Source organism: Felis catus, chromosome F2 (genome assembly GCF_018350175.1).
Source record: "Felis catus isolate Fca126 chromosome F2, F.catus_Fca126_mat1.0, whole genome shotgun sequence".
Classification (NCBI taxonomy): domain Eukaryota; kingdom Metazoa; phylum Chordata; class Mammalia; order Carnivora; family Felidae; genus Felis; species Felis catus.
The window spans coordinates 30,654,702-30,662,525 of NC_058385.1; the positions used below are offsets into that span (position 1 = coordinate 30,654,702).

Genomic DNA, 7,824 nt, shown 5'->3' on the forward strand with positions numbered 1-7,824 from the left:
CAATGTCTCTGCAAATGAGCTGCTATTATAGAAACTGTAAAAATTACTTTTGAAAGCTCTGTGACATCCTTGATATGGAAAACCATCAAGATTGAACAGGGTAAGATAAAAAGGGAGAAGATAAAGAAGCTACCAAGGAAACAAAACATCCAATGTCTAAATTAACTTTTCACCCCCCCGCCAAAAAAAAAATAAAGAACAGGATTCCCAAAGAAGAGATTGATATAATGATATAGAAGATTGACTATAGATACTTTCCTACATAGCAGGGAGAAAGGAAAATGAAGAGAAATGACAGAGAATAGAATTACAGTTGTTTCAGCAGGAGAAAAAAATAAAAAATAATTAGATTTATTGTTGAAGACATTAAATTATTGTTGGAGAAATGTTTCTTCAGAAAAAAAATTAACATATACAGAATGAAATAACTTCAGGAAAAATTTTACCACCCACTTCAGGTAAGACTTAAAAAAAATAACCTCTATTGCAGAAAGAAAAGTCAACTATACACATGGGGAAAAAATCTATAAGAACACAGATAAAAAGAAGAATAAAAGATTACCTATGGAAGTAATCTAATCCCCAAATTATAACACTAAATACCAGAAATCAGAGGAGAATGTTTATGGAGACTTGAAATAATTTTTACCCAAATAAATTTCCTTAGAAATAGAACCAATATTCAAATAAATAAGGGATTCATTTACAGGTTGCTTTGAAAAGTGTTTAAAAGTTTTTGGTACACATTTCAGTAATATTCTGACTAATTATGAAATAATCCCAAAATAAACTCTCAAAATGAGAGAATTTAGGTATAAAAATGTAACAACTATTAGAAACTAAGCCTGTATCATTATTAAAGAGAATACATGAAATGTAAAATTAATTGCAATGACCTTGACATGAATCATATTATATTAGAAAGTGTTGTAATGTAGGAATGGGTAGGGGAAAATTAAAGTGTTAAATTCCTTATCCTCAAAAAGAGTTGACACTTCATGTTTATTCTAATACTATTTAATGTTTCACACTATAGACTTTAAAGTTACATTTATTAGAACTTTCTTTAATAAGGGGTAATACTCCAAAGTCTTACTGCTATCTCAAAAGTGTAAATCTAAGGTGGGAGTTTTGTAGACTTGGAATGAAGGATCATGGTGGGGATCTGATGGGAATAAGGCTAAATTCGTGATGATATAGTTTAGGAGTGGACACAACAAAGCAGGAATCTTGAACTGAGTCTTGACAGATAAACAAAATGTTTGTCCAGATGATCAGATTTGTCTTTGACAAATTGGTCATGGGCATTTTCTGAATGAAATAGTGAAGTTCTATAGTGGTTTACAACCTTATCTTTCATGGACCGAGTTTTTTTGGGAACAAATGACTAAATCATGTTGATATAGTTGGCCTTCAGGTTTGTCTAAGTCACAGCCTCAGTGATGTGTTAAAAACTTTAAAAAAGTAACCAGCCATAAGATTAACAACACTGTGATGTGGAATGTATAATTAAAACAGAATAATGTGTATGTCAAAACATATGTGAAAATATTTTAACATATTTTAAAATCTCTTAAAAATGTAAACGCTTAAACTATTATGTTGATAAGACTCTCAGGTTTAGTAAAGGTAATAAAATTCCAGTATACATAAGAATAAGCACACACACACACACACACACACACACACAAAGAATGGGCAAAAGTTGAAATGGCAAATGGAAATTAAAAAAAATTAAGTGTCTGGGGTGCCTGGGTGGCTTAGTCAGGAAAGGGTCTGATTCTTGATTTCGGCTCAGGTCATGATCTCCAGGTTCCTGAGACTGAGTTTCACATTGGGCTCTGGTATTCTCTCTCCCTCTCTTTCTGCCCCTCCCCTGCTTGCTTGCAGTGTAGGCACACCTTCTCTCTCAAAATGAATAAATAAACATTAAAAAAAATTCAGTGTTCGTTAAGGCAAAATTGTCATCAAATTGAATGTCCTGGAAGGGAAAAGAAATACATTTTAAATAGAAAAAATATATAGGCTTTCATGATGAGATGATATGCTTTAATAGTAAATAGCAGAGAAAAACAATATATACAAAGATACCTTCTAGAAATCTGAGGAAAAATAATTGAGACAATTTTAATATATTAAAAATTCTAGCCTTTATGACAATAAGCAGACATAAATTTATAAGTAAGTATGCAGGATTATGGATTACCTATTAAAAAGGTTAATTATTGTGGAAACAGAGAAGGTTGAATATCCATTTAACAGGATCTCAAGCGAATCCTATAAATACAAAAAAATCAAATTATACAGGACGTATTATCTGATTTATGTTCCATACAGATGGAAATTATTGTTGAAGATTTAGAAATTATCGATAACAACAAATAACAATCAACAACAGCAACAAATTACAATCATTCTTAAAAACAATACAAGGGGCACCTGGGTGGCTCAGTTGGTTAAGCATCCGGCTTTGGCTCAGATCCTGATCTCATGGTTGGTGAGTTCGAGTCCTGCGTTGGGCTCTGTGCTGACAGCTCAAAGCCTGGAGCCTGCTTCAGATTCTGTATCTCCCTCTCTTTCTGCCCCTCCCCTGCTCACGCTGTTTCTCTCTCTTTCTCTCAAAAATAAATAAAACATTAAAAAAAATTAAAATACAAAACTCTCCCAAACAATTTTGGAGTAGTAGTAGAAATTAAAGCAACTTAAAAACAATTAAATACAATGAGAACACTACTTACCAAAACTTACATCATGCAACCAAGGCTATACTTAGGAGAAAGGCAGTAACTTTAAAATCTTTCATTAGTAAATAAGAAAGAAGGTAGAGTAGCCAATCAATAGTTCAAGCAATTAGCCTACAGTAAATTAAAAAAAATAGAACTAGGGAAAGCTAGGGAAAGAATGATATAAAAGGAAATTATGACAAAATAGATAAATGGAAAGTTAATTCTTGTAAATATTTTTTCAAGGGGTATTATATGTTCAATATTTGCTAAGTATGTAACATAGATTGTGTAAATTAATCCTCACAACCACCCTGAGGCAGTTATTACACAACTTTATAGATTATTAAATTATTATTACATCATTTTATAGATAAGGAATCAAAGCCTCAAGAGAAATTAAATTTCTTGTGTAAGAGTGCATAGTTTATAGGTTGTAATTTGATCACTATTGTCTCTGATTTCACAAACTTGGCATTATGAACAACACAAATTTATGATCTTATTGTTCAGAAGTTTAGAATGGTTCTCATTATGCTAGAATCAAGGTGTCAGTAGAGCTGTGTTTCTTGGGGGGGGGGGATCTAGAAGGCAATTTATTTCCTTTGCTTTTCAGCTTCTAGAGGCTGCTGCATTTCTTGGCACTTGGCCCCCTTCCATCTCCAAAGTCAGCAATGGCTGACTGAGTCTCACACAGCATTACTCTGATACTGTTCTGACCCTGTCTTCCACCTGTAAGGAACCTTCTCATTACATTTGGCCCACCCAGATAATCTAGTATGATATCCCTATTTTAAACTCAATGAATTCTATCTGCAACCTTAATTTCCCTTGGTCAAAATACATTCACAGATTCTGGAGATTAGGGTGTAGACAGCCTCGAGTGGTCTACTGCAATAAATATGCTTAAAATGTATCTTAGCAGAAGACACTCTAACTTATTCAAGTAGAGAAGAATTTAGTAGGGCATGTGTCTTGCTCATAGAACCTTAATGGGGGGACTACAACAATATAACCAAACACAGAATTGACCTAAAGGAGTTGCTTTATATCTCTGGTATAGAAGCTGCCTGAAGCTATTGCTGACTCCAGACCATGCTACTCTGCTTCTTTTTTACTCTGCCTGTCTGCTTGGGCTTCTATTATACAATACCATAGACTTAAATAGCAGAAATTGATTTCTCACAGTTCTGGAGGCTGGAGAATTCCAAGATCAGTGTGTCAGTATGGTCATGCCATGGTGTCAGCATCGTCAAGTTTTGGTGAGGATCTCTTTCTTGCTTGCAGATAGAAACCTTCTCCCTGTGTGTTTGTGTGTTCAAATGACCCCCTTCTTGTGCTAGGGTGGGCGGGGGTTAGCAGACTTTCTGATGTGTCTTATAAAAATACTAATCCTGTCAGATTGGGGTCTCACAATTATGACCTCATTTAACCTTAATTATTTCCTTAGGATCCCCATTTCCAAAATACAGCCATACTGGAGGATTACAGCTTCAACTTATGAATTTTGGGAACAGGAGCGGAAACATTAAGTCCGTAATCATCTAGTAGGATGGAATTTCCATGTCTAACCAGTATTATCATGCAACTGACTTCTAAACACAAGAATACTATGGGTCCCTTCAGTGGCAGAGCTGAAATCTAGTGTCAGCACCAGAGTGACACAGATGTGAAAAAATATAGTTTTTAAAGCTTTTTGGAAGGTGTGATTCATTTGTCGGGAACTATCAACTGTGGGAAAGATGTTCAAACTATTTTAGGCAGTCACAGAAGACAGAAAGTCTTTAAAAGTGCATATGGAAGAACTATGAAAATAAATGTGTTGTGTAAAAATCCTATTAATTTCAGGGTCCTTTTGTGAAATAAATGAGTCATCAGGAAATTAACAAAGTTGACAAAGTCATTATGGAAACCTGAGAAAGCTGAAGTAAATGAGAATGTTGCTTTATCACCTTAAGGGAGTAGATTTGGATTATATTATAAGATACTTTTTTTCAAATCCTCAAGAAACAGTTAATTTTCAGCCTGTTTAAATGTTTCTAGAACCTAGAGAAAGGGAAAAAGCTACCCTATAATGCTGATAACAGAGCCTAACAAAGAGAATATAGAAAAATCAATCTCAATTATGAATATAGATATAAAAATAGCAAGTAAATTATCAGTAAATGATATCCAACTGTATTTAATCCATCATGACCAGTGGGGTTCATTTTATGAAAGCAAGAATGGATCAGTACTAGGAAATCTATTGATCATATTCTTCATATTACCAGATCTAAATGGGAATATATTTAACTGTCCTCATGTAAAATTTGATTGAGTATAATTATCATTTCTGGCTCAAAATAAAATACTAGAATTTTTGCCTTGACTCAATAAAACTATATATATATATATATATATATATATATATATATATATATATATAGGACTCTAAACCTGCACCATGCTTCATGTGTAATGTTAATCTGTTTAATTGGATAGTTCATTTAGCACAAATTAATAGGTATAAATGTTTTTAAACAGAGGTAATCGTTTTATTACTTACAGACCAATTATCTACGTATCTTTGGGCAACAAAACCATCAAGAAAACTGAAAGAAGACATGTAGTATATACGATGATGAGCGTGTCTTTGAGGTCTGACATTTAGCTGGGCTATTTGCCACCCTCGACAGTTGTTTAACGTTGGATAATAGATCAACTTGACTAAATCTCATTTTGTGTAGGTTCAAATGGACATGCCATTTGCACCAGTTCTTTATTTTGAAAGGGTAAAATGAGATTACACACTCAAACACCACACATAGGGTTGGCACAATGTGAGTGCGGAAGCTGTTTATTGTTATTGTTGTTTTAGGATACATAGAATAACAAATGTGAAGTAGATCTAAAAGAATCAGTAAATTCATTTTATGCTAGTAATATCCAGTCTTAATTAAAAAAAAACCCAAACCATTGAATTCAGCATCCTTTTTTTTATTTATGAAAACATGAAAATATAGTTGTCATTATATTATCAGAAAAGTAATCCCACAAATTCTGTCTTAACACATGTAGGAAAACAAACTAAGATAACAGAATAATAACAAAAAGACACCTTGACTGACTTGAAAGACCTAATTGACTAAAAATATGACTTGTTATCATTTTTTTTTTTGCCCACAAACTTTTAATTAGTGTCTAACAATTTGTGGAGAATTGGGATGACTAATTGATTTTGGTTGTGCTAAATACGTTTGTACCAGCATCATCATTAACAATTGTTGAAGAATTAAAGTATCACAACTCTGGGACCTCCTAGTTCAGTGCATTGATGCTGTAAGGCTAGGAGAATGTGAATACCTCCTGAAATATGAATCAATTTCCAGTTGTGATTGCATTCAAATAAGCAATGTATAAGCATATTAGAAGGAAGTCCAATACAAATCTTCATACTATTCACTGTTTCATTTTCCTTTAATTTTATATATGCTACTTCACAGATAGGCTTTTAGTATTTGAAATTGATTTTATTCTTCCTGATTCAATAGTCTGAATGAACAAAAATGACCTTTAATTCATTCATCCACTTGTTTATTCATTCTCATAACAAATATGTACTGAGTACCTACTCAATGTCAGGCATTCTACTAGATGATTGGAATACATTAGTGAACAAAACTTACTTTCTGACTTTCTGTGGCCTATATTCTAGTGGTAATTTCCTTATATTGCAGGTATATGATTCCTGGGAATTATGTAGATTAGAAAAATAAATTTTGGTATATGTGAAAATTTCTCATCAGAAGAAATCAATATTACTTTGCCAGTAGTGGTCCTGTTTAGATATTTTAAATGTCTTCCCGTACTTCTTATTACATAGAACTATCCCTGTGCAACAGAAAATAATTTAAAAACAATGCATGACCTGTGTCAGATTTAGCTTAGCAAATTCAACCATCAATCTGTATTTCCAAGACCAGTTTTCTTATACTAATTATAGTATCTATACATTCTTTTTTAACAATATCCTTTGTCTCTCAATGAGCTGTAAATGTTCTCTCTGTGTAACAAATTGAATATTCAGTTCAATTTAACAAATATTTTAAATGAATGTTACTGTGTTACATCTTATTTAATGAAGAGATTTATTTAAAAACTCTTTTTTCAAGGACTTTACAGTTGACTGGGTGAGATTGTCCAAAAATAATGAAATTTAACATAAACGAGGGAAGAAAACAAAAAAACAAAACAAAACAAATAAGGGCATCATCATTAAGCTCAGCCTTGAAAAACATGGACAAATGTTTACAGACAAAGAATGAAGGAAGAAAGGAAAGTCCAGTTTGAAAGAACAGGATAAAGTCATACAGATAAAAGAATGAAAATATATTTGAACATTGAAAGATGTTGAGAAATTCAAAGTGGCTGGAAAATAGAGTACATGAAAGCAGTGGCAAGAGATGAGTCTGGAGATATGTAATTGTGAAGAGGCTTAAACACTAGGATAAGGAGTTTAAACTTTACCCTATAAGTAGTAGAGTATGGTAAAATGTTTTGAGGACCAAGATATAATTTGTGCTTTATTTTAATAATGGTTGCTAGGGGCGCCTGGGTGGCGCAGTCGGTTAAGCGTCCGACTTCAGCCAGGTCACGATCTCGCGGTCCATGAGTTTGAGCCCCGCGTCAGGCTCTGGGCTGATGGCTCAGAGCCTGGAGCCTGTTTCCGATTCTGTGTCTCCCTCTCTCTCTGCCCCTCCCCCGTTCATGCTCTGTCTCTCTCTGTCCCAAAAATAAATAAACGTTGAAAAAAAAAATAAAAAAAAATAATGGTTGCTATTGTGGAGTAATTTTGGGAAAAGGTAGAGATTAAAGATTTAAAGCTCTAAGTAGTAAGCTATTACCATAGTTCATTCGATTTGTGAAATGAATCTGAACTAGGCTATTGGAAGAAGAAATGGAAAAGAAGTAGAATTTATTGATTAGATGGGAATGATAGAACTGGACTTCATTATTCAGAATGACTGGTGGGGGTGGTGATGCCATTAATAAAAAAAAAGTGAACATAGTTTAAAAAGGAGTTTCTGGTGTAAAGAAAGCTTTTTGCTTTTAGCTTTGG

General features: G+C 33.3%; 1 long non-coding RNA gene across 2 annotated transcripts in view; it reads left to right on the top strand.

Moving 5' to 3' along the window:
- The window catches only part of LOC102901503, a 327,171-nt gene extending 319,924 nt beyond the window's left edge, over positions 1-7,247 (top strand). For both annotated transcript variants that reach the window (XR_006592518.1, XR_006592521.1), the window contains one exon: positions 4,174-7,247. This is a non-coding gene — a long non-coding RNA (uncharacterized LOC102901503). The remainder of the gene's footprint in view (positions 1-4,173) is intronic.
- Positions 7,248-7,824: the final 577 nt, after the last annotated feature.